This window comes from Equus caballus, chromosome 15 (assembly GCF_041296265.1).
Source record: "Equus caballus isolate H_3958 breed thoroughbred chromosome 15, TB-T2T, whole genome shotgun sequence".
Taxonomy (NCBI): domain Eukaryota; kingdom Metazoa; phylum Chordata; class Mammalia; order Perissodactyla; family Equidae; genus Equus; species Equus caballus.
The window spans coordinates 105,336,273-105,361,915 of NC_091698.1; the positions used below are offsets into that span (position 1 = coordinate 105,336,273).

The 25,643-nt window shown below is 39.5% G+C and overlaps 1 protein-coding gene across 50 annotated transcripts in view; it reads left to right on the forward strand.

Moving 5' to 3' along the window:
• Nucleotides 1-10,923: 10,923 nt before the first annotated feature.
• Nucleotides 10,924-25,643, forward strand: part of MYT1L (myelin transcription factor 1 like) — a 446,903-nt gene continuing 432,183 nt past the window's right edge. For 19 of the 50 annotated variants that reach the window (XM_070236761.1, XM_070236768.1, XM_023619620.2 and 16 more), the window contains exon 1: nucleotides 17,367-18,150. The gene's annotated coding sequence lies outside the window, so the exon portion shown is untranslated. Of the gene's footprint in view, nucleotides 11,329-15,787; nucleotides 16,287-17,349; nucleotides 18,151-25,643 lie in introns of those variants that run through there. The other 31 variants (XM_070236763.1, XM_023619622.2, XM_070236777.1 and 28 more) reach the window with 9 other exon arrangements.

The following is a 25,643-nucleotide window of genomic DNA, read 5'->3' on the forward strand; positions in this document are numbered from 1 at the left end:
GTGTAATTGTGGCTCTGATAAAAGGGAGCAGAGCTTTCTGAGTGTGTTAAGTTTGGGTCTTTGTTAAATCACTCATATTACTTTATAAATATATTTTCTGACTTTCAAATAAATGAATAATGCATGGGTGGTATTTTGTTAAGTCCTTGTGTTTTAGTTTCCTCTCTCACCTGATGCACTGAACCCAGTTAAAGGAACACAGCCAATTCCATGAGATTTTTCAAACCTGGTTTGAAGTCCTTGGTGCAGATGAATTTATTCAAGTTTGAGTTCATGTCTCAATTTGAGCTCTATAAGCCCAGAATTCAATAAAATTTTAATTTCTGTCTAATCAAATATGCTTTGATGTTCTTAAGATAGTATGATTTTAGCAAAGAGAGGACTGGGTTCATTCACACAGCCAATGCTCCATCTTCAGTGAGTGACTGTGTCGTATTGAAAGCTGAAGTTAGTTTCCCTTTGTGAAACTCCTTTCTGTCTCTCTGTCTCTCTCTCTCTCCCTGTCTTTCTCTCTCCTTCCCTCTCTCTGATCATTCATTATGGACCACTCAGACCTTTCTAGAATTCAGTTTTCTAAGTTCTAACATTGATCATCTCTAAGTTAGCTTTTTTACTTCTAATTTCCTATAATTCTAATATCTGTTTATGCTTTTATTTCTGTTTGGAAGTTAATTGCATTTGGAAAATGAGATTCCAATCATATAAAGTCTGTTGTTTAGAATAGACAACTGTCTAAAATAAATTTAGATAAGTGGGCACCCAATCCCCACTTCTCACGGGCCTCCATAAGACAGAGTGATATTCAGCCTCAGTCTTTAAAATTCTTTTCTGGTGAGGCTGAAAGCAGGTTCAAGGAAAGACAGCTCTGCTCATGAATGCATACATTCAGAAATAGTGCTGACGAAGCACGTCCGAGCCACCCCAGGGCAAAACTCACCATCAATCACAAGAATGTTAGAAGGAGCGGTCTTGGAAATTCACGTTGGTGAAAAAAAGAAGAAAACATAATATATGTTGCTATCCATACAGGACTTGTGGGAAGGTGAGTGAGCGGAGGCAGGACAAATGCAGCAGAAACTCAGGACCTGAAACACGGGGAATGGACAGGCAGCCGGGAACAGCCACATGGCAGTAACAGGGTAGACAGGCTCTTGCAGGGAACCAGGGGAGAAATGCGAGGAAGGTCAGAACCTACACAGAACAAATGGGATGAACTGAGTTTCTGGAACTCCAAAACTGCTGAATATCCCATGCCTTTCTTTCTGTCACACACAAACAGAACAAAAGTTACAGGACTGTGTAACAACAGCTGTACACCCACACTGAAGCAGACAGAAGAGAGGGGTAGACAAAGAGATTCTACAGGCCCGGGACGGTGGTTAGGGAGAGATGTCTCAGTGCTGAGCAAATATCTGTTTGTTGTTGGTCAATAAATATTTATTAATATTTATGTCTATATGTGAAAACGCGCTGGGCCTTTGGTTATTAGCATGATCTTACATTCCTCCATCCAGACGTTACTATGGTTTCTTTCAACTAGGGGATTTCCAGCAGACCTATCCCATGTCAATGATAGGAGAGAAAATCGGCGGACTCTATCTGACAATGCTGTTGGCAGTCATGGCCAAATGTGGCGACTGAGCACGTGAAAATGAGCTGCTTCCAAGTGCGATCCCCTGTACCTTCAGGACACACACCAGATTAAAAAAATACGTAAAGATTTTGTCATTATAATGACAGATGTTAATTAGACTTACTGTGGTGATCATTTTGCAATATATACAAATATCAAATCATTATGTTGTATACTTGAAACTAATATAATGTTATATGTCAACTCTATCTCAATAAAAACTTAGAATTACACACAAGAAATATGTAAAGTATCTTATTAGTAGATTTTATGTTGATTACATTTTAAAATAATAATCTAGATATCTTGGATTAAGTATATTATTAAAGTTAATTTCACCCGTTTCTGTTTTCTTTTTATATTATAAAGTTTTTAACTAATGTGTATTTTTAGTGGAAAGCACTGATCTAGTCCAGTGTTTCTCAAACTTTGCTGTGCATGCAAATCCCCTGAGAATTATTTTAAGGTGCAAATTCTGATTCCAGAGGTCAGGGTGGGGCTCTCAGGAGATGGATGTCGGCTGGTCCTGATGCTGCTTGGATGACTTCTGTGTAAATTTCAAGAATAGGATGAGATAGAAGACAAAGGCATTTTTACTCTGTAATTGAAAACAGAACTCCTGCTGTGTAGTGTATTAAAAGATAAAGCAGGAATTGTCCATTATTACAAATTAAGGAGACCACACATCAAAGATATGTTGTTAAGACGTTTCTCCTTGCAAAATCTCTTCCAGCTTGATATTCTAAAAGGCCTGGTAACTGACAGAGCCAGGAAGAGTTTGTTTTTGTTAGCCTACTTCCTTGCTTCATTCCTGATATGCTTTAGATCCTGGACCAATCTATTCCCTGTCCTGAGCCTAAGGGATTTTGCATATGTGTCTGGGAGAGGAATAATTTTTAGAGCTAGAATGCCAGAGGATATTGGATGGACAAGGGCCACCCCATGTGGAAGGCTGAGTGGTGTCTTGATAGGTGAAAGCAGGAACAAATAGGTCAGGATTTGGGGTGATGGCAATAGAACCGTGTTGACAGGTAAACTCTGGAGAGACTGCACGTTATTATGGCTCCCATCTTGGAGCAGGAGTGGAGTGAAGTGTTTATGTGTGTGCATGTGTGTCTGTGTTTTGTGTTTGTTTTCTGTATAGTTGAGTTCTTTGGTTCAAGAAAAGGAAAGCAACTGGCTCGTTTAAGCAGAAGAGGCAATTTACTAGCAGGATATTGGGAGTTTGCAGAGTGCCCAGGAGTGGAGAACAAGGAGAGAGGGCTGTGCAGCCTTTACTGATGCCCAAATCACACAGCTGAGTGAGTCTGCTCAGAGCATCCACTGTGTCCTCCATGCACCACACCTACCATCACCAAGGACCCCAGTCCTGCTGACATCATTGTCCCACCCACAGGGCAAGACTCCGAGGAAGGGAAAGTCTTCAACAAAGGATCAAACAGAACAAATGCCCACTATTTCTGTCCTTTTCTGCCCAACATCAGCAGGCATCCCTAAAAAGTACTTGTGCATGTAATGTAATTATCTCTTGGTCAAAAATATTCTACCCCTCCTAAGAAGGAATGGTCCTCTCATTTTGTGCCAGCTCCCAGTCCAGGATCTCTAGATTGTGACTACTACTCCTCTATTCTGCCATAATTCCATTTCAATATTCTGTATACTATAGACCAACAATACTATAAAATCATGGGAGAAAGAAAAGAAAGGAGGAATGAATTAAATTGTATTTGAAAACACTAATGCATAAAGATATATCCACCCCTATGTTCACTGCAACATTATTCACAATAGCCAAGACTTGTAAACAACCTAAGTGCCCATCAATAGGTGAGTGGATAAAGAAGATGTGGTATATATACACAATGGAATACTACTCAGCCACAAAAAAAGATGAAATCTTGCCATTTGCAACAATGTGGATGGATCTTGAGGGTATTATGCTAAGCTAAATGAGTCAGACAGAGAAAGTCAAATACCATATGATTTCACTCATATGTGAAAGATAAAAGACAACAATAACAACAAACACATAGATACAGAGATTAGTTTGGTGGTTACCAAAGGGTAAGCAAGAAGGGAGAAGGGCAAAAGGGATGACAGGGCACATGTATACAGTGATGGATGATAATTAGTCTTTGGGTGGTAAACATGTCTACACAGAAAATGAAATGTAATGATGTATACCTGAAATTTATATAATCTTATAAACCAATGTTACCTCAATAAAAATTTTTGTTTAATTATATAAAATGTATATGACCACACAAGGAAGAGAAATACAGTGAAAAGTGATGTTCCTTTTTCTCACAAGGTCTCCACTGACATTCATGATATCCCTCCTGCCCTGCTAAGCCCTGTTCTCTTTGTGCTCAGCCAGCGCCCCAGCTAATCAGTCCTTCACCTTACAGGATGGCCCCAAATATCTTTACAGAGAAGGATAAGTCCTGAGTCTCTGTCTGCATGCGGTAGCTCAGGTGTTCCTTTAGCTGTTACTCTGAACCTGGCATTACTGAAAGATGCCCAGGAACTCCGCTTTTCCTTTTACATTTCTGTCTTCCCTCCTTGCTGCATAGCAGCCACCCTATACTCCTTAATAACCGGGAGAAATCGCCTCAGCCAGCCGTATACCCTACTTGGCCTGTTCCCCCAGTAACATAAGTACCCAAAAGGGGAAAGCAGGAAGTGCACAGTAAAGCATCTTGCCCTTCTGTTTGCAGACAAAACCTACAAGTTCCCAGACAGTTAGACCCCAGTAACTTCATAAGGTGCACGCCCCTGTATTTTTATTGGATTCGCCTCTCGGTCTCTGGTGAGACTGTATTTTGCCAAGAAATCTAGAGTGAATACTAGCCTTTACCCTTTAGATCCTTCCAGTATGTTGTCATTGCTGTAGTGGGCCAGCATCACATCCCATGGGGTGGAAAGATGATCCTGTTTCCTACAAACATGAAGAGTTAATTTAACCTGAGACAGGACTGTGAAGATATACTGTTGTTCCCAATATACAAAGAAAAAACATTTTGTCTTCTCTCTTATTAGGATCAAATCCATTTCCTTGTGCTCGGAGTTGTGCTGATTTACTTGAGCAAAGACACTACATGTGGAATGACACCACTGACTTGAGCTTGCAGTAAGTCCCCACCATTTTCCAAGAACGCTGTCCTCCATACTAGCCACACGTGAATGCAAGGGGACAAGATGAAAATCCCCGTCCCTGCGTCTTTCAAGACTTTGTGGCTGACAGTTAGATGTATGACTTTTCCAGGAATCCAGCCATGACGCTTTTGATTTACCATGTTGATAGTCCATTTATTAGGGGTCTAAAGTGGAGATTCTGCCAATTGTTGAATATGTCTTTTTCATCTCTACCCTTAGGAATTTGGGAGGAAACATAGGGAGAGTTTAAGACCCCACTGAACTAATATGTCACCGGCCCCTCTCCCCATAAGTCCCCACTTTACTCAGTAGGCCATGTGATATTCTGGGTTTCCAGGAATTTAGGCCAGCCAGTGTCCAATGATATCCATAAAGTTGTGGTGTTTCTCTTCCCCAACACATCATTACTCTGACAAACAGCTGCAGATCCGACTGTGAAAAGATCATTTATATTCAAGATGTTACCACAAGGTCTTTCTTCAAAGATACTCTTCATTGTAGATGTGCTGGTCTGGGAATCTACTCATTTCCAGGATTGGGTGAGGAACTTGGAATCTTTATGGTGGGGCTCATGTCTGACCCTTGTTCACAGACATCAAGTTTCTTCAGTTCTATGAATCAGACAGGACCTTTGTGGATGAGCCTTCTTTTCCAGTCCAGCAAATCATCCCATGTGGCCATGGCTGATAATTTAATTGTTTTGCCACCAGGTACTGTGAGTGATAAATTCCTATCCTGCTGGATGTTCTCTACCAAGTGAAATAACGAAGCTTGATTTCTCTCATTTCTTCTATTTTGATTTGTCTGCTACATCCTAAGTATCATTATGTGTATCACTTAGTGCACTTAGTTACAAGTAAACATACTGGCTGACTTAAGTAAAAAAGACAGAAATACTAGAATGGTTGGAATATCAGACTTGGAGCCTAGCTCCTTAGGAACAATGTCTAAAAATGTGCAATAGACTTATCCAGTTAGGGCACTGCTACTACCACCATAAGCATGAGACACTGCCGTTCTTTCCCCAGGAAATTAACTGCACTACAACTGCTCTGTTACCACAGAAGAATCTTCGAGGGCCATGCTTCTTTGTGTAACCAGCTTGCAATTCAAAATCTAGGATAGGCATGTCGTAACTGGGCATAATAGCTCATGTGCCCACATCTTAGATGAAAGGGGAGCTGGAAAAACAAATACCCAGTAATTCAGCATCTATAGTGAGAGACAGTCCCTACCTACTATGAAGACTCAAATATTGGGGAGGTTCTGGATTTAGGAAGGAGGTTTAGATGCTGGAAAATCCAAAAGAATGAAAAAAGCTCACTACAGTGTGAATGAGAAGATGTGGGGTCTTTCTCCTCTTTTTATCTCTAGTGTCTTCTCTGCAGCCACGTTTTTTCTAGATACTCTTTCCCTAATGAGTTTCAGTACTAAAACTATTCTAGATATGCATGATACTTATTACTGTTTTCAGTACAATGAAGAAAAATTCAATTCTAAATAAGGTAAATAATCCAAATGTCTCTCTAGTTTTTCTACTTCAGTTATGAGACCTATAAGAGAACTGGAAAATCAATCAAAATACTCTTATTGAGCACCTGACTTGTACCCACACTGTCACTATGTACTCATAAGCTAAGACGCATGAGTCCTTTTCTTCAAGTAACTTGAATTGTTGTAGAGATATTAAACAGATGACGTAAGGATGAGAAAACGTGATATAAAGATTCCAGATGCAAGATAATTCAGAGACTGGAGATCATGAGTCTACAGGTGGTTTGGAAAGACTTGTTGGAAGACTGGGGTGTTTGTGAATTTAATGGGCTACCAAGGGTGAAATGAAAAGTACTTGTTTGTATAAAATTAAAGATCATGTTCCTAAAATTATGAACCTGGAGATGAGATAAGCATCTTTTATAAGTTATCTTAGTTTGCTGGCTGTAATCACCTAAACCTTAAATTCTCATTACTCCATTTTTCAAGTTAACCGCCTACACCTTCTTCCTTTTAACCACTTGCTGTTGAAGCATTCTACAGATGTTTTGATTAGTTGAAACTAATTCCCTGCAATGAAAATGGGTTTCCCATCTTTATCATTGTCTGAAATGTTAATAAAGTGGCCCTTATATATGTCTAGCTCAGAAAGCTTAGATTTGATGGAGTAGGGGAAGGTTGTGTTTTAGTGCCTGATTTTGCAGGGTGTACACTCTGATACAGTAGCATCTGGATTCCAGGTTGTAACCATTTACTGCTCAACTGTAATGACATTATTCTATTTGCTACTGTCCTAAGTTAGTCTAAGACTCCTTTGTAGGTCACACCACTCCATCATTGATGCAGACATAATCCTGAAGAAAAGTAAAAAAGCTATTTTAGGACATGCCCGTGAGCTTCCTGTACCAAAACTCAGATAGGTCATCCTCACGTTTTCCATGTTTCCCATCTGTTTGCCTTGGTGTGGGACATAGCATCTGAGGAAATGTAGAGGCCCCTACCCATACGGATCATGTTGAGACAAGGGTCTCTGCACAGAAGTCCAGGCAACTGAAAGGAAGAGACGGTCCTCCTTACACTATGAGAGATGCAACTATTATTAGTTGGACTGATGAGAACATGCATCTGACAGTTGGAAATACAGCCTAGTGTATAACTTGTGTGTTTTATAATTCAAGACACAAACGTACCTGAGGTTTGTTTCTTTGTATTAAATTGGAGGACATACCCACTAGAAGGGGCTGCATATTCCAATTTATTTTCTCTTGCTAATTAATTAATTAACGGAGATAAGATATGAATTCCTAAAACAGACAGGCTTTAATCTGTGCAATGAACTTCTGAAGGCAGCATAAAGTGTGCTATAAATAATTTAAGGAAGAGTTTGATAGATATTTGGAGGCAAAATGTTTCATTGTATGCTTTAATTGCAAACTATAGAGAGATTTTTTAAAATCTATATAGCCTTTGAGGTAATACCCAGTCCATATGTGTCCCAAAGGGTTTTACTTACTGTACCATACTGCAGAACACTGGGATTCATTTTTTAAGAAATTATAATTTATTACGTGCATCTACAGCGTAACTGCAAGATGCAGACCGAAATGCTGCTCTGCTGCTGTGTTCTGTAGCTTCATGATTCATTCATTTTTCCTCTTAAGCCATTTGCGTGCTGGCATCTCAAGCTCTAAAGTCATGCAGAGGATGGGCGGAAAGAATACAGATGCTGCCTGGGAGCCAGGCTGGGGCTGGGGCAGCTGCCATCAATAAGCTGAGGTTGAATAACATGCAATAGCAGTGTCGGGGGAGAGGCGCTCTCTCATGCTGCCGAGTCCAGGAATGCCTTGCCTTCGTGCTAAAACACTGGAGGCCGCGCTCATCAACGCAGTGGCCTGACATTTCAGTGAGATACACCTACTGCTGCAGGTAACCAAAGCTGTTGAAGCAATATTGTGCCTGTGTGTGTGTGCGCGCACACTTGTGCACGTGTGCTTGCCTATGTGCACATGCCTTATATCTAATAGACAGTATACTTTTACAGACATGCACATATGTGTAAGAAACATTCACATATATGTCTTTGATTTAAAATACCATGGCTTAGTATCATTTAGAGATTTCTTTCTTTCTTACTGTAGGATACGCTATATATGGATAAATTTTCACTAGGGAAACTGAATCTGCTGCTCACATAACCAAGAGAAGGCAGAGAAACTCACCAGGATTAGATGCATACGTGTGTCTGTGTGTGTACACACACATGTTCTTTTTATCTATGCTTTATTTTTAAAGTGTATATGGAAGTATTTTAAAATAACGATATATTGTATATTCAAACCCTTAATTAGTGCAGTGCAGTTGACCTAAACATTGAAATTTTCCTGTGAATTTTATTCTGCCTACATTTTTAGAGGAATGCTTTGTCCTTTATAAAACGGAAAAATCCCTGTTGTGCTAGGGTTAGAGCCCTCTTTGCTCCATGGTGACCACACAGCCTGAAGAACTGCCCTCCAGCCGTGTGGCTGGGTGTCTGGGCGCTCGGGAGCAGTGTCTCGGACACAGGAGGATACATGCTCCCACTTTTTTTTTCCACGGACTGTAAATGATTCCTATTCTTTGCTCCACAGAACATCCGATGTGGCGTCCAATCAGCTGAAAAAGCTGCGCAGACGTCACTAGTTGTGTGTGCGTGTGTGTGCGGGCGCGCGCGTGTGTGTGTGTGTGTGTGTGTGTGTGTGTGTGTGTGAGAGTGAGAGCGCATGCGCGAGGAGCCTGCAGCTGCTCTGCCGCGTGCGAGTGGAGTCTCCATTAGGGCAGCTCTATTGATTCCTGCCCGACGCTGCGGCAGCAGGGCTGGCGTGCGCGCGGGGGAAGAGCACGTCCCAGAGACAGGGGTTGCTGAAAGCAAACATGAGTGTGCACACGTAGAGTTTCACGTAAAAATCATTGCATCTGTTACCGAAAGGAATCCGAAAGGGAAAATTTAGGCAGCAAAATTGAAAGATTGTTAATAACTTAGCATAAAATAAATAGGAAAACTAGGATATAGGGAATTCAGAAAAATCCTTGGTTCTAATTTTTACGTCCTTTCTTCATGAGAGGTGATGATGGTCCAATTTCCAGAATGCCTTTAAAAAAGAAACGCGGACAGTTTGACAGAGATATTGAAAAGTAGAGTTTATTTGAGAGCAATCTTAAAGCTGTGTCTGAGAATTTTGAAAAAAAGCTCAGATTTATTTTTATTAAATTTTGTTAGATTATCGCATCAGTTAGTCAGCTTTCGTTTTTCTATTTTTGATGCTTTGTGTTGCATAATATCTGGGATACAGTAACAGGCTGGTTGCAAATGGTGGAAACAGAAATAGGTTTCTTCAGAGGCTGCATTTCAGAGTGTCCAACTGTGAGCCTGTGAAGCAGAGAGTGAGAGCTCTCTCAAGGTCTGTTGCCTAGGATTTGGTTAGAAATTATCGTATCCAGGTGTAAAAATGCTGTCTTGGTCTTTCAGGCAGCTTGAGTTTACAACTGGCCCTTTTACCCCAACACTTATCAACTGCCCCCCTCCCCAAAAGAAAGACAGAGGTAAGTTCCATTTTACAATAATGGTGCTGTCAGGGAGGCAGTCTGCGTGTGAGCAGCAGAAAATTAGAAGAATCGAACAATCCATTCCCACCTCCCCCGGCCACACACACTCACACATGCACACACACACATATTCCAACACCAGTCGGTTAAGGGGAAAAAGGGCGATACCTTTTTAAAAAACGAAAGGCAGTAAGCCATTATTAGCAAGAGCTATATTGAGCATGCTTGCCAGACAAGCAGCAAAGCCTAGCTCCAGTTCCGCCCAGACATGTGCCTTGCCATTTTCATTTTAATCAGCCTGCTCAGGATGGCTGCTGATTCATTTTGCAGGATGTCCCCCTGGGAGCCAAGGTGGAAGCCTGAGGCGAGCTGCTATTGCATCAATGCAGCACACCACATCAGACAGGGAGAGAGGGAGGAAGAGGGGAAGAAAGAGAAAAGACTTCTACACACCACATTCCAAATTTCCATCTGTCTATTTAAAAAATCCTTCATGAAACCAAGTCCATTACAGGAAATATAAAGAGAGAAAAAGAAAAGAAAACAGTATGTCACATTGTCATTTCATTATCCAACTACCCCCCCAACACACACACACACACACACACACACACACAGACACGCTTCCACAGAATGGCTTGAAATTCTACTTTCCTTCATGGTCACTGTAAAATGCAATATATATGTGTATATATATATATATATATATATATGTATTTTTTTATTTACCTGGTAACTAGCTGGGGTGGTATACCTGATTTAGCTGGAGACTTTGATTTGTGGGATTGACAACCTTATTATGCAGTGAGCTTATTATTGATATTATTCTGCTCTCGGTTGCCATGGCCACCCTGTGAGAGACATTCAATTTTCTCTCTTCCATCATCATTATCTATGAGGCCATCTGTTGTGGAAAATGAATTCAGCCTCATTTGCATGACTGATAAGCAATTTTTTTTTTATCTATTTAACAGAAGGTCATATGCCGGGGATTTGAGCTCGTGAAAAAAAAAATGTGGAAAAAAAAAAGCATATCGAGAGGCTGAGTGGGAGTGCGTGCATTCGGGGATGTATGTGGAAGTAAAACAGATCCCTCAGGCCTGCGAGCCTATCGCGCTGCATTTGTCATCCCTGCCCGGGCGACATTTTTTTTCCCTAAGCTACTGCACACTAAACAGTGAGAGAGCTTTCCCTGCAGCCTTCCTGAAGCCCCCTGATTTTTTTACTCATTGTTGGTGGGTGTATTTTAATTTTTTTTATTCCCTGGACTATGGGTTATGATATCAATATTCACTGAAGACAAAAAGCAACCTTTTCTGCATCTCGGTGGTAGGCATATTCCTCATCATCCTTTCAAACTTGTGGTGGAGTAGGGTTTTCTTTTCTCTCTGTGTATTTTGAGCCAGCACAGTTACCACAATTGAGCTTGTCTCGCTTGTGAGCGGTTGTGGCCATGTTGTGAGGTATGTGGTCTTCGTTAGGTTAATTCTGTGGACTGAGTGCACAGGGTCTGTTTGACCGTAGTTCAAAGGCTTGGGCTGCAATGCCTATTGTTTGCTCCTTTTTCAAGTTATTTTTATAGCGTGGCTGGTGGCTGAAATGTTCCGGGGCTAGAGAGTCTGTAACCCACAGAAGTCTCTCTTTAAAGCAAAATGGGTGTTCGGTTGCATGCCTTAACCGTGGTGTTGTTTGTAAAAAAAACTTGCTGCATGGACAGTACTTGGATGATATGTGGACGTTGAAACAAAAACTTCCCGGAGACTTTGCTGGATTACTTTATGTTACAAATAAAGCAAATCATTTTTACAAGGGCTGTTAAAATATTAGATATTCTTGATGTGATGTTATATTTGCCTGATGGTAAGAAAGTTGACTTCAATTGTTTAAATTGAGAAACTCAAATAAAGATTTTTAACCATAACTAAATGTTTGAAGTTCATAATAATGAAACAGTATTTCATTTACAACAGAAATATGTCTTTTAATGCAACTTAAATTAACAAACTAAAAGTTCAAACTGCAAACTTTAGCCTCAAGGTAGATGAGAATAAGGCAATAAATATTATAAATCAAAAGTAAATATTCATATGATAGTTATTCAAAATATACAGCACTCATTTTGAATTTAGCATTAATTTAGTCATGACAATTTTTCATACCACTAAAACTATATAATCCATAGAATTCTAAGTTATTTATTTACTTAGAGTAAAAATATTTTTCATAATAAGAGCTTTTCTGTTTGTGTTTGTATATTTACTGAACAAAATTCACTTCGTAGACAAAAGCACCCTACTGCACCCTTACAGGCAGAAGGAAGTCTCTCTAATTGTTCAACTTCATAAAAGTTGTGTAGTTTTCTAAATGATAAATAAAGACATGTCTCCATACAAATAAAACTGTGATTATTTTAAGAATAAAATATGTTTTTGCCCAATATTCTTTTTTGAAAAGCAATTCCATTGCATTTCTGTAAGTTTTCACCTCTTAGGAACTTTGAATCCAAGGTGTTGATTGTATATTATCCATGCTACTAAGTTACACATTCCAGAAAAAAGGAAGTTTGTTTTTTCTAATTGACTTAAAGGAAAGTGTATGATTCTATTGCCTCAAGTGCAATAAGTCAATTAGTTAAAATTCTCCTTAAAGTTGTACTGTAGTAACAAATTTTCCTTATTAAAGACAACAGACCATGGATTATATATTTGTATAATAGTTCTTTACTTGATGGCACTTTTTAAAACTCTTGCCACGGTATGCTAGACTTCTCATAAACAATAGCAGCTGTTATATAATCCTTCCTTTTTTAATCAGCCATACTTTGTTTATATTTTAGCTTCAGTATTAGAGAAATAATTTCTTTCTAAATATTAGTTTCACACTTACAAAGTTCAAAACAACAAAAGCCAGATCATTTATGAAGATTATTTAAAGTGACATCACTTTTCTCAGAGGACTACAGTTTAAGCATCAGTAATGTGATACCTGGATCTATATTATAATATGATGGATTATGCTGTTGCCTTTTGATCAGTACATATAGTTTTCAGATTTGTAAAGCAAATGGCCAACTTCTAAGAAACCTAGGAGGTAGCACAGTTGATTTTTTCCCTGCCCCCCCAAAAAAGTTAATTACCAATCTTGCTTGGATTCTTCCTTGCCTCCCTGACATTTGACTGCTGCTAATTCACTGATTAATCTCATTAATGTGATTATAGTAGGATTTGGAGTTGGCTGCCATTGTTCTGTCGACAGTGCTATTCAGCCTGAGCACTTGCCACCTCTTTCAGTTTTGCTGTGGTTTTTCAAAGGCTGCTTGAGTGAGCCATTGTGAGCAAGGCTTCTCTCCCTTTGCCTTTCAGCACCGGGAGCTGTCCGCTGCTGATAGCAATTACATTCAGCAGTGACTTGACTTCCTACTAGTTTACTGGCAATGTGAAAATGGCTCACTTTCATCACCTTAATGATTGTACTCATCAAGGTAGAAGTAGAAGCAGCCCTTATGGTCACAATTGGATGTTTTGAAGATGGTGGAAGAAAAGATATGCAATCTCTATATCTTTATTTTGCACACAAAAAAATTTAGCCTACTTTCCAAATTACCAAACATAGAATTTCATTAGAATTACTTGCATATAAGTAAGCGTGAGTTGAAAAACTGTAAACACTATGTGGACATTCTTTTTTAATTGAAATCTTTATATAAAGGAAATTTATGTAATTATTGATAAAATTTCATTTTTGAAAAGATGAGCCAGGATTACCAAGATGAACCAGTAAGGCAGAAAGTATACGTGAAACATAAATTTCAACTTCTCTTGAGTTAAACTTGCATCCTCCAGCAAAACTTAGGCCAATTTTACAAATCTGTGTTAGAAGCTGAGATCAAGGTTGAAGGCCTAATAATTTGTGATCATGTAGGTGTGGTGTACAAAAATTCCTAAAGGAATATGAGTACATATTTCTTTTTGGATTATAAAAGCAATATAAGCCTAATTTTAGGAAAATGTGGGCATTTCCAGAGAATGAGCCTCTTCAATGTATTGTTTGCATTATTCCTAGTATATTTTTCACCTGACGATTATTTTTTACTCTCTTGAAAATGTTTTTATTTCATACCTTGCTACTGAATATGCCTGATTATTTCACTGTCTGATATTTTATGTCATTTTCTATGTCAACGTTCAATACATTAGGGAAAATAAGTTATTTTGCGACTTCAAAGCTTTTGAAAGTTTTTGTATTTGTTAAAACTGTACTTAAAATTCAAAGTTGAGAGTTAATAATCTGATTATTTGTTGATTTACTTTTAGAAATATTTCACATGTGTGATAAAAAAAATTCAATCACTTCTCTGTGAAAAATTCATTTTATTGCCTAAATAATATTTTCAAAGTCACATATAGAAACTAGATTTCCAAGTCTATCTGTAGGGCAGTCTAATTTGAGGGAGAGGCATTGTTTTCAAAAACATATTATATTATATAAAATATTTTGTTTACTTATTATACATTTTGATGGCTATATTTTTAACTTCAAACAACTTAAAATTTTATTTGCTCTTAAATATTTTCTATTAAGAAACCCATTCAGTGGAACAAGAGGGAATAGCAGGATGCTTTTCGGTAATGACCACCCTGCCCTGACATTGAAGTGTGGCTCAGCTGAGTGTCTCCTTGAGTCCAGGGCTACAATTTCCAATCAATAACCAGTTTTTCAAATGCATCTAGTACTTTGCCATAAAGGCTACCTTGATGCAAAGTCTCACCAGAACTCTGTCCAGGAAGCAATTGAATGGCAGATTCAGAAAGAGAAATCTTCAGTTTTGCTAAATTCTTATAATCAAATCACCCCATATCGTAATTTGATTGCGATAGTATTGATAGCATAACTTTGTTGTTCATTTTCTTATTTTCAAGTTTTTAAGAGCCTGTTTCATGAATGTCTTCTTTTTGTTTTCTTTGGGAAAATGTGCAGCCTTCCTTGGAAAAACATAATAGAGGATAAACTTGAAGAAAAACTTGAAAATGATTAACATTTTTCACCAGGCTAAGTTTCATTATACTATATTCTTTACCACAACACTATACCTGACATTCATCTATACTTATTCCAAACTAAACTAAAGAGAAAAGATACCACAAACTTAAAGAAGAAAAAAATATATATAATTTTTAAAAATTTATTCTGAAGTGGTAGGGGGTAAATCACATCCAAATATCATGTGTGGCTGATACAAAAAAAAAAAAAAAAAAGATATTTGAAAGTGGCATACCCACAAATTGAAATACTCCCTCTATAAACCATAACTTGTGCAAAGAATAACACTAAATAGTTCTGTAGTAGTTGATTGCATAATTTTTCTGATATCAGATTATTTGAAGGCAGCAGCTATATACTTTCCGTCAGTGAGCTGTTTTTCAGCGCAACATGGTTTCAGTGTGGAGCACGCTTTGTGTCCTGTCTCCTCTCTCTCTCCCTCCCTCTCTCTCTTTATCTCTCTCTCTCTCCTTCTCTCCCTCTCTCTCTCTCTTCTGTCCTCTCTCTCTAACTCTGTCCCTGTTTGTCTCTTTTTGCCTCCCTCTCTTCTCTCTGTGTCTCTTTCACACCTGCATTGTTCAAGCATACACAATGATTTTTCTATGCCTGTTTTCACAATGAAACTGTTTTAAGCTTTGACATCATAATGAGTCCTCAGGGTATCTGTAGAAGTAATCAGAGATGGCAGAGAAAATGTAAGCCAGGTGTTATAAAACTGGAAAGAATGCATAAGCGCTTATTTATTATGTGAAGAAGTCCTGATAAGCATCGCTGTATTAGGCTCTTCTTTAGAAAATTTTCCCTAAAATGTATCTCTTTTAAAAATTCCTACTCCCCACGTGGTGATTATTGGAAAAGTTGGGAGGGGGAGGAAAATATTTCAGTTTCAGTGGGAGAGGTATTGTGCGTGAGAAGACAGAATGGCACAGGACATTCTCTGGAAGCGTTCCTTGCTCTCAGACTGCAGTGGTTTCTAGCAGGGCGGCACGGGAGAGGAATGGTAACCTCTGGAGTAACCAGTGTTCTGGTCTGAGCACGTCAGGCAGAGGCTCGGGGTTTGGAGGAATCACCTTTGAAAGCTAGAGTAAGGTGTTCTTGGTAACTTCAGACTCGTGTGCCGTCCTCCCCACAGAAACCACAGTCAGCATTGTGTTCTGTGGAAAACCTGCAGTGGTTTATCACTGGTGGTGGTCTGCCCTAGAGTCTCCCGGAGCACAGTGAGCTGACAGCGATGGCACTGGAGGATAGGGGTGGAAACGTATAGGGAAATGCGATCAACACGTGCGATGGTTTCTCCATGGCAGCAATAGCCCTGTACGTGTGGAGAGACAGACTGCGGAACAGGATTTTGCTTGATGGCCACATACTCTTCTGCAAAAAGGTACCTCTTTCCTTTTCTTTAAAGGTTACATGTGATTTGTCCGGTTGTTGCAACTTCCAGCTCTTCAGAATTATTTCACATGATCTCTGTAGTACTTCAACAAATTGCTGTTTCCTTGCCCACCTGACTATCTTCAGCTCTTATTTGATGACAAATTACAACACTTCTTAAAATCCCCTGGTTTGGGGTCCAGACGAGCCAACAATGGACTCTTTCTCCCACAGAGCTGCTCCTTCAGTGTAATGCCATTGTGGGCACCTGATAAGTCTGCATGCTGCCCGGAGTTGTCATTAACCAGGAGTCTGTGTATCCGAGGCTGGTGTCCAGGGGAGGGGCGGGAGGCGCTAAGTAGCCTTTATGATTCCATGTGGCCTTTCATAGCGGTGAGTGTTACAGGAGAGAGGTTTACGGAGAGTGGAATGGTACAGTCACTGCTGGAGTACAACATTTATTGCTTGACTCAAGAAGCCATTTATAAAATCAGCACTTTTTTTTTACCGGAAAAATGCTAATGAAAGTCATATATCTATGTTCCCTCTTATATTTTTGAAATCTTATTTGGTCTTGCCTTTTCAGCTGAAACTTTTTTTGATTTTTCTTTTCTTCAAACAATACTGAAAGGTTGATGATGTTTTAACTTTCTTAAAGAAATAGTTCCATGTCTTTTGTTTTAAAAGAAAATCATCAAAGAAGCTCTTACTGAAACAGAACATAGTGTGGTTGGCAACCCGAAAGAGATTTTAAGAGTCGGTTCGAGTTAACTCTTGTGTAACTGTTCTCCAATTTTAAGAAGTGGCAGGGCAGGTTCTGAAACCTCTTCTTGTTTTGTTTTGATGCTAAGCAGTAGTACCATGTAAAATATTGTAGGTTCAGCTGACTTTGTGAGGTTTCCTTGGCCACAGCACGAATTTACCATAACATCAATGATGGGGGGGGTATTTTTAGATATATTGCCTAGCCAGGAGCTGTTAACAGCCTGACTCTGGTATTTACAGTTCTCATCTATTACGTTAAATACGGCACTGCACATGATACACATTCTGCTCCAGAGATTTAGGGGCCTGTGGGTACAATGTAAGAAGCATACAGCATGCATCCCCAATCTTGTCTGACTGTGTTGCAAGCTTAATAAACAGGAAGGTTAGAAATTACCAGTTTAGTCCACAGCTATAACTTGAAAAATATCTAGCTCAGCGGTGAAGTTCCCTCCCATACTAGGATTTGGGGAAATGGATATGTTTTATAGTGCTTGAAGGATGCCGCCCGAGACAGGGTAAGTCAGCAGTACGCTGCTGATGTTCTGCTGCGGCAATGTGGTCTCCGAGGGAGCCTGTGCCTGATGCACAGAGCCAGGCAGGGCTTGCAGCCCATCTCCGTCTGCGGCTGCCTTTCAATGGAGGCTCCCCTTCCTCCACCAGGCAGAGCGCTGCACGCATGCCCGTCTTCCCTGTCGTTTAGTGGTGTCAACTTATTAATTTCCATTTTCGACTTCAGGCCTGTTAGTTTCCTGTCTGAAAGCATTATTACTTTTGTCCATGTGGCAAAATAATTAGCATACAGATGAGAAGTGGCCTCGCGTCTGAGCGCCGATAGAGAGAAGATGTGCAGTGGAAAGTTGATTGGATGAATGGAGAACAAATGGTGGGCGTTCAAAAGCATTAGAAGAGTTTTGTAGTCGCGGAGCAGGTTGGAGAATTTTCTGGGTGAGTCCCTAAGATGGAAGGCAGGGGTGGCTGCCGTGAGAAGGACTGCTTGTCAGATGCTGGCCTAGCTGAAGGAGCCAAGGGGGACTGCAGGCACAGATAATCCATTCGGACTACTTTGTTTTGCGATTCTTCAGGTTTCTCTTTGCTCTCCCCTCCAGGTAAATATGTCCTGTTCTCCTTGTTGTTTCCAGAGCCTGGGCTCCGCTCCCCAAAGTGGAGCAAAGTTCAACTCCTTATGCTTAGTAACAAAAGAATAGTCATTTGCTGCTGCTTTGGGCTAGTTGCTTCATCCATCTTTCTGTGCATATGTCTGAAGTGAAAATTAACTGTTTAGAGATTATTGTTTTCAGAAATTTACAGCAGCCATTATTCAATGTGTTTAATTAATATTTTCTGGAACAGTGTATCCAGACCAGTAAAATTAGCAAATGTTGTTTCAATGAAAGCCCAGGCATAATTAGTTTTGACTGGTATATATTTTTCCTAGCTGGAAGAAGATTTGAGATAATTTAACCAGCAACTTACTGGAGATTGTGAAAATTGAACTAAAGTTTCTGTTGATCTGTAGAATCTACAGATAGGAAATGCAAAATGTAGCACAACCTCTGGTACTTTCAGTTCTCCTCAGAAAAATGGAGACTGTTTTTACAAATCAGTCTTTTGAGTTGAGAAATAAGGATTAAGCTTGCTGGAATCCTAGTTTTCTATTGTCATCAGTGACACACGTTTCTTATATAATTCTGTGACTAGAGTACTGCAATATGGGTGTTTTAATATTTAGTTAAATATACTTCCATTTTGGAGAATTCACTGATAAATAGTTCTATCCTGTTTTCATAATTCCTACTCTCCTTAAAAGGTAAGGTTTTCATTTTAACTGACCTAATTATTTCATCTACTTTTAAGGTAGAACTTAGGTAGAAATTATTATCCTTTAACTGTCTTTTTACAGTTTCCTGAATATTTTAGATGACTTGATGATTTTAATTTGCTTTTATTTTTAGACTTTTTTTTTAAGAATGGCTTTACTTTAGCTATGTGCTTTAGACAATGACAGTGATTGTATGACAGAAAATGCAACTTTTTCGAGGGTCATTTCTTCTGTTTAAAAAAACTATGCTTTTCCAAAAAAGAAAAAAACTACCTTCAATGACCCTAAAGCTCAAACACAAGATACTGGAAAATATGTTAACCCTTCGTATGAAGCTTCTGACACTTGGTTTTGATTATTTGCCTCTCATCTTCAAGTTTCTGAATACTCACATTGAGGGGTTTTTTTTGGCATAATAGGTGAATTCTCTATTCTCTATTTTTTTTTCTATTTTATTTTAAAATTTGCTGGTAAACTAGAATGAGAAAACAAGTGAGGTTTTTTTAAAAAAAAATTTATTTGACCCAAACAGTATTAAATACCAAAATGTTCTCAAACAAATTCATGAACTGTTACCTGGAGAAAAGTAATATTTCTATTATTTCTCCTTTGCTATATTTCATTTTAGAGTTTAGCCAAGTTTTCTATGATTAAAATAACTCCTTCTAGTTTTATGGTGGGTTATAACTTTCTCAGGGCAAAAACATCAGCATTTAGTTTTTAACCTCATGGTGTCCATTGAAAGCAGAAGAGAACACTGGAATGTGACCTACCACACTGGTTCCTTTGTGCCTGCTGCCTTTCAGAGGTGTAGCCCAGCATGGTTTTTTTAAGGGACAAAATTATGTCATATTAGTTTCCACTTGACAGAGTTACTTTATGCCACTGTCTGTCACATTACTTCTCAGGCACTGTTGAGTTGAGAAGGACTTGCCTTCACAGACAATGAAAGGTCCCAGAGTTAGAGATATGATGATGTGTACCTGAATGAAAATGTAATTTCTAAGGGAATTTTTTTCTTTAGATTAGCTCTAAGGTGGAAGATCAACTTTGGAAAGAAAAGCAGCCTTTCACAGCAAATTTTTTTTAAGGAATTGATGAGATGCTAAAATTTTGGTCTAAAATCAGGCACTCTTTGACTCCCTAGGGAGGAGTGGTGGGCGTCCGGGAAGTCCTCTATCCTGCCAGGTTTGTTCTGTGCCATGGAGGCGCCAAGGCCACGCTTTAGTAGGGCTCCCACTGATTGTGAATGAAGATGGATGTAAATATTTTTCTTTCAAACGGTTATTTGACCTTGTTTCTTTAAAATTCTGTACTCTGATGTATTTTTGGACTCTCAGGAATACTCCAATTAATCTCTTCAGCGGTTTTGTGAGTGTGTGTATGTATGTGTTTTTAAAATGCCAGTGTGAAAATGTTGTGTGTAAGCTGACAATATTTGAGCCATTGGGTTAATACGTGTATCGTGTAAGCGTGCTTTAGATATGTGTGTGCACTCATTAATATAGTTGAAAGGAACTTCATGACTCAATAGTACATACTGACTGCTTCTTACTAAAGTCTGACTGCTTAGTGCACTCAAATTGCTTTAAGAAAATTACCTTGAGATGATTGGACATTTGCTTGAGATATTTTCAAGTGTGGAATGCCAGGTTTTGGTCTCTACAATCAAACAATTCATGGATTAACAATCTATGGGGGGTGGGGCGGCTCTTTTCAGTACATTGACAAAGATTTTCATTATAGAATTTCTAGCTCAAAAATTGTTTTGAGAAGTATCTTTATGCCGTCATCTCAACCTAGACTTATAGTGTATTTTAATGGCCCTCAGCAGAATGGGTTTTTTAAAGTCAGCGCTACTTCTCAATTCCAGGGGCTACCATGTCACTCAACCCCAAAAAGGATGGACGGTTATTAGGCACTGGCTTTAAGTTTAGCCCAATCTCCCCTCCCTGGTACATGTATTCCACTAGTCTGTGCCATCTGAACAGAAGCTGAAAGTGTAGAGCATTGTCGCCATGGAACAATGCTAGCCAGACTGGTTGTGGAAATAATCGAGTCTGCAGGGCACCCCATAGAGAGCCATCAAATCAGGTCTGCTCTGGAGCTGTCTGCTAGATTGTGAACATTCAGAAATCAATGCTGCATCTGCTAGTGGACCCTCTGGTTCACTGGAACTCCCACCTGCCTAATGCATCTGGGCAAGAGCTTTTCAGAAACGAGTTTCCTTCAGGATAAATTTAATACATCTTGAGGGCCAGGCGCAAGCAAATTGATCCTATCTCTGCACCAGGAAAACTCATAAACATCTGTAAGAACACAGATTTTCAACAACCTCAGGATTAGGGGATGCTGTTTTCTGAAATATCTCAAGCCTCCTCCCTTCATACTTCATGCCAGCATGGCATTTTTTAATTAGGAAGTTGATTAGAAAGGGCATGGTAGACCACGGATGTATGGTCCTTTGGCATCCATCCAGCTGTTTGTTGTCTGGGTCGTGGAAAGTATTGCTCATCACCAGTTGCAGGAAAGAGGGGGAAATCATTATTAGGCTAAGGGATGGCAAGAATGAAATTGTCCTGGTGCATGTGCTAATGGCAATTGGCTGTAGCTCCATCCATATAAGCCTTTGCTGCAGACAGACTTGCTGGCTTCCCCGGGAAACAGTCATCACTTGCACCTTGGACACATAGAGCAGCCGGATGTATTACACTGAGAATGGGCTTCTGATTTCTCAGTGGTCAATGTGAGAGCTCATACCTGTTTGTATTTTCTCGATTCAAATCTATGTTGGCTTCATATCCTGTGGTTTGGAGTTAATGGTGATAGTTGCTGGAATGGTGCTGTGCTGTTTATCTTCAGGAGGAACTGGTTTTCTTTTTTCCTTTTTTTCTAAGGGAAATTCCTTTCTTCCCTGGTTCTTTTTAAGGCTTGGAGTATATTACCAGAGGAATAAAATTTTATGCCTAATTGTAGTGTTCCTATGGCCAATGTGGTATGAATAAGAGCCATGTTATGATTTCAACCCTGCCCACCCTCACATTGTGTGAGCGCTTTCCCAAGCCGAGTGTACCAAAGAAACAGAAAAGGACACCCACCCTTGAGCTTTGACAAACTGCTCACACCGAGTCCGTCCCTGTCTAGGGCAGACATTTAACTCAGGGTTCAAGATCAGGGGAACATGTCTTCCCCGTGGGAATTTCAGCTGCTGGGGTGGTGATTCCCTCTTTTGTTCTCCTTCCTTTGGACTGTGTTTGCAAATTTATTAATTCTGTTTAGACTCTGCATTTTAGAAGAGTTTAGTAACAGCCTAGCTGGAGTCAGTAACAATGATGAGCAGCCCGGGGCTCCCTCTCCATCTTCTCCTGCAAGAAAAAATATCAAAGTCAGTGCTGAAAATTAAAGGCTTGGCTCCTTAAACTCAGCTCCTCCTTCATTCTTAGCACGTTAACTCAACAATTCCTACAATATGCCAGTCATGAGCACCTACCATGTGCAAAGCCAAAAGAGAGAGGACTCGCTAAGACAAAATTCTAACCCACATTGAGTCAGGGTGTGTGTGTGTATGTGTATATTTAAATACGTATATATTTATATACAGCATATAAACATAAACATATATTAACGCATCTAAAAGTATATAGCTATTATTTTATGTTACACATGTATAACATAGTATTACATACAACATATGTAACATGTATATGATATAGTTCTATTTAACATGTAATATGTTATATGTTACATATTTATATACTATGTAGAGAGATACTTATTTTAAAATATATATTATTTTGACAAATGGTAATCACAAATTCCTCTAGATCTACTTTTTCTTGAATACATTTCTAAACAGATTAAACCATTTTTCTGACTTGATAAGAGTATGGCCAACATTGACGTCCCTTTCTTGGATGATTAATACTTAAGGGATCCAAGTGATCATTCTGAAAATTAGCTCTCAATTGCATAGCATTGTATAATCGTATTTCTACACTTAATTAAATATATGATTTGGGTTTATCACCTTCTTTTAAAATCTAGAGCTAAAAATTCCCACTCTTTGAGGGTTCTGGGTGACTGCTCCTCATTCATGACAGTTTCTGTACATACGTTAGTCGTCCCCTTATGGGAGGCAGAGTTACAATTGAAACAAGTCTTTGCTTACTCGAGAATGCATGAAACAGTAAACAAGATGCTATTCTGACGAAGGAGTGTTGGTAAATGTCAGGTGTCTGTTTTGCAATTTCTGAGCATTTCAAAGCTGTTGATCTCAGAGATCAACAACAGAACATTTGAGAATGGCGTGGGTAAGCCCTGGATTACAGACCTGGGGCCAACCTCCCAAGCAAGCAGGAAGATCCCCTGAGTCCTGCTCACTCACCTCTGACTTTGGTCTGTGACGTCAGCAGTCAGCCTCGCGGCCGTTAGCTAAACGGGCAGCAGCTTGGTCATCCAGGGGCTCACCATTGGCTGAAGAGGCAGCCAGAGGAAGAGGGGAGAATTCAAATTAGAAATTGGTCATGCATTTCAGACCAGTCAGATGTCTCTGCCATATTGCCATCGAGTCAGACCTGACTGAACATACCTACCTATTCAGAGCTAAGAATTTTGCGATTAAATCCTGTAAAAGAAAAGTTATTAGAATTAGCATTTTGTATTCCCTCAGAGTCTGGAAATTTAAGTAGCTCAGGCATCAAAAAGCTGCTTGTCTTTGCTTTAAAACGGAAGTCTGAGCTTACACGAAGTGAGAAATGCTGGTTTGTGCTAGATACTAATATATATCAGGAAAGAAAATCTGAACAATTTGCTCAGGTAAATTTCAGACTAAGTTGTTGCTGATTCTTTGGTGTACAGGGCACATTTGGTATGAATTAACATTTGGACTTTTCCACGGAATTTGTGTTATGAATCTGCCACTACCTTTTGCAGTTCTTTTAAGGGAGGTGGTTTCACTGCCCAAGTGTTTGCAGCTAATATGCTGTTACTGGGATTTGGTTAGCTCAAAAACAATCCTGTTCCCTAAGAGACCCACACCCGTAGTGCAAGCCAAGAAATATTGTGTCTGTTCTCCAGGGACAAGTTAACACACCTGTTTACAAATGGGCTGAGCCACCTGTTCATCTAGTTTTAAAGTTAATGATCAAAACAGTCTCTGCTCAAAAAGGTCAGTATGACGGGGACGATGATCAAATTTGGGAGTTTAGAGGTGACTCATTTTAAATATATAGCATTTCATGTACATTAAATTTTGAATGTTAGAAAATATACCCAGCCTATGATAAATATTCCCAATCATGGGTACCAACAATCCAGGGGTTAGATGCAGAACGTGTGTAAGGAGTAGCATGGACAATGATGTTTTATATTTGGTGCTATACATCTTCAAAATCCAACATATGCCAACTGAATAATTTGTTTTCACTTCAAAGGTATTACTGGAGTGTGAGGGATGCTGATGGGCATCAGCACTGGAATGTTCAATACAGTTTCCCCACACTTCCCGTCCTCCCCCCAGCGTGACTGTTTCTTGCCCTTCTTTACACTTCGATCCTCCTTGATGGGGGAGTGTGCCTGTATGGCACCACTGACTCGAGGTTTTCAGCTTGCACCAGCACCCCTACATGCTCCTGCTCCTGGACTTTCAGTTAAGCAGCGCTGGGATCAGGAGGACCACTCATGAATTCTTTTACTGCTTTTTTGAGACTCTTCCAGAGTCAGAACCACTCTGCCTAATTTGGTTATATCAAAATTGCACAAGTGCTACAAGTTTCTGAGTAATTCTTCAACATACGAAAAATGACTAACGACACTGGGAAACGTCTCTTTCCCATTAACTTCTTGGAGGCGATTTCCACCTATTTATACATTTTAGTTATCTTTTCCTTTTTTTCTGTCCTTTTTATCTTCTCAGTGAGATTTTCCATCCATAGCTAACCTAACAGGGACAGACAGCCCATGGGAAAGAGCCTTGGGGAGAAGGACCTTCAGCTTAGTCCGGCTCTCCTTATAATTTGGGGATGACTTTGAACAAGTCATTTCAGCTCTCCACGTCTCAGTATTCTTGCCTCAAACGAGGGAGTCGAGGTCCATAATTTCTCAGCTCCTCTCCAACTTTAACTTTATATGACTCTATATTTGCCTGCCTCATGCAGGGTCTACTCTGCCAGGTGTTGCTGTATACTGGTGGGGCTTCAGGCTGTGAGGAGGAAGCAAGCCTGACACCAACAGCCTGGAGAATTTAGAGGAGGTGCTATTTTTGATTGATGGGTCTAATCCGAGACTGCTAAGGTCAGCTGAGTTGATAGGAAACTCATCTAATCAAAGGTTTCTTGGTCATCAAGCAAAATCACTGGACCGTGTGTGAAACTCAAACATATAGCTGGAAACTAACTTTCTCTTCAGTTCTTTTCTCTCTTGATTTTATCTATTTTATGACTATGATTTTATTTTATTTTAGGCAAGTATTCTGTTATGGCAACTATACTTGCTGAGTTGTCCTGGCAGAATTCACAAAGACGCATGTGCTGATGGCTCTCTCATCCCTGCTCTGTTCCTCTTGACTCAGTGTGACTGCAGTGGATATTCCTCACCTGCCATCATGGAGGCTAAGAAAGTGCATGCAATTAGGATCTCTAGGCTTGATGCTTAAAGACACAGCCCCATCGGTTTTATGTCTCATCTTTCTCTTCAGGAAGCGGTATTTAGACAGTAATACAAAACAGGGTATGACAGATTAATAGGAACATATTTTTAATAGCTAAAATTTATTATACGATT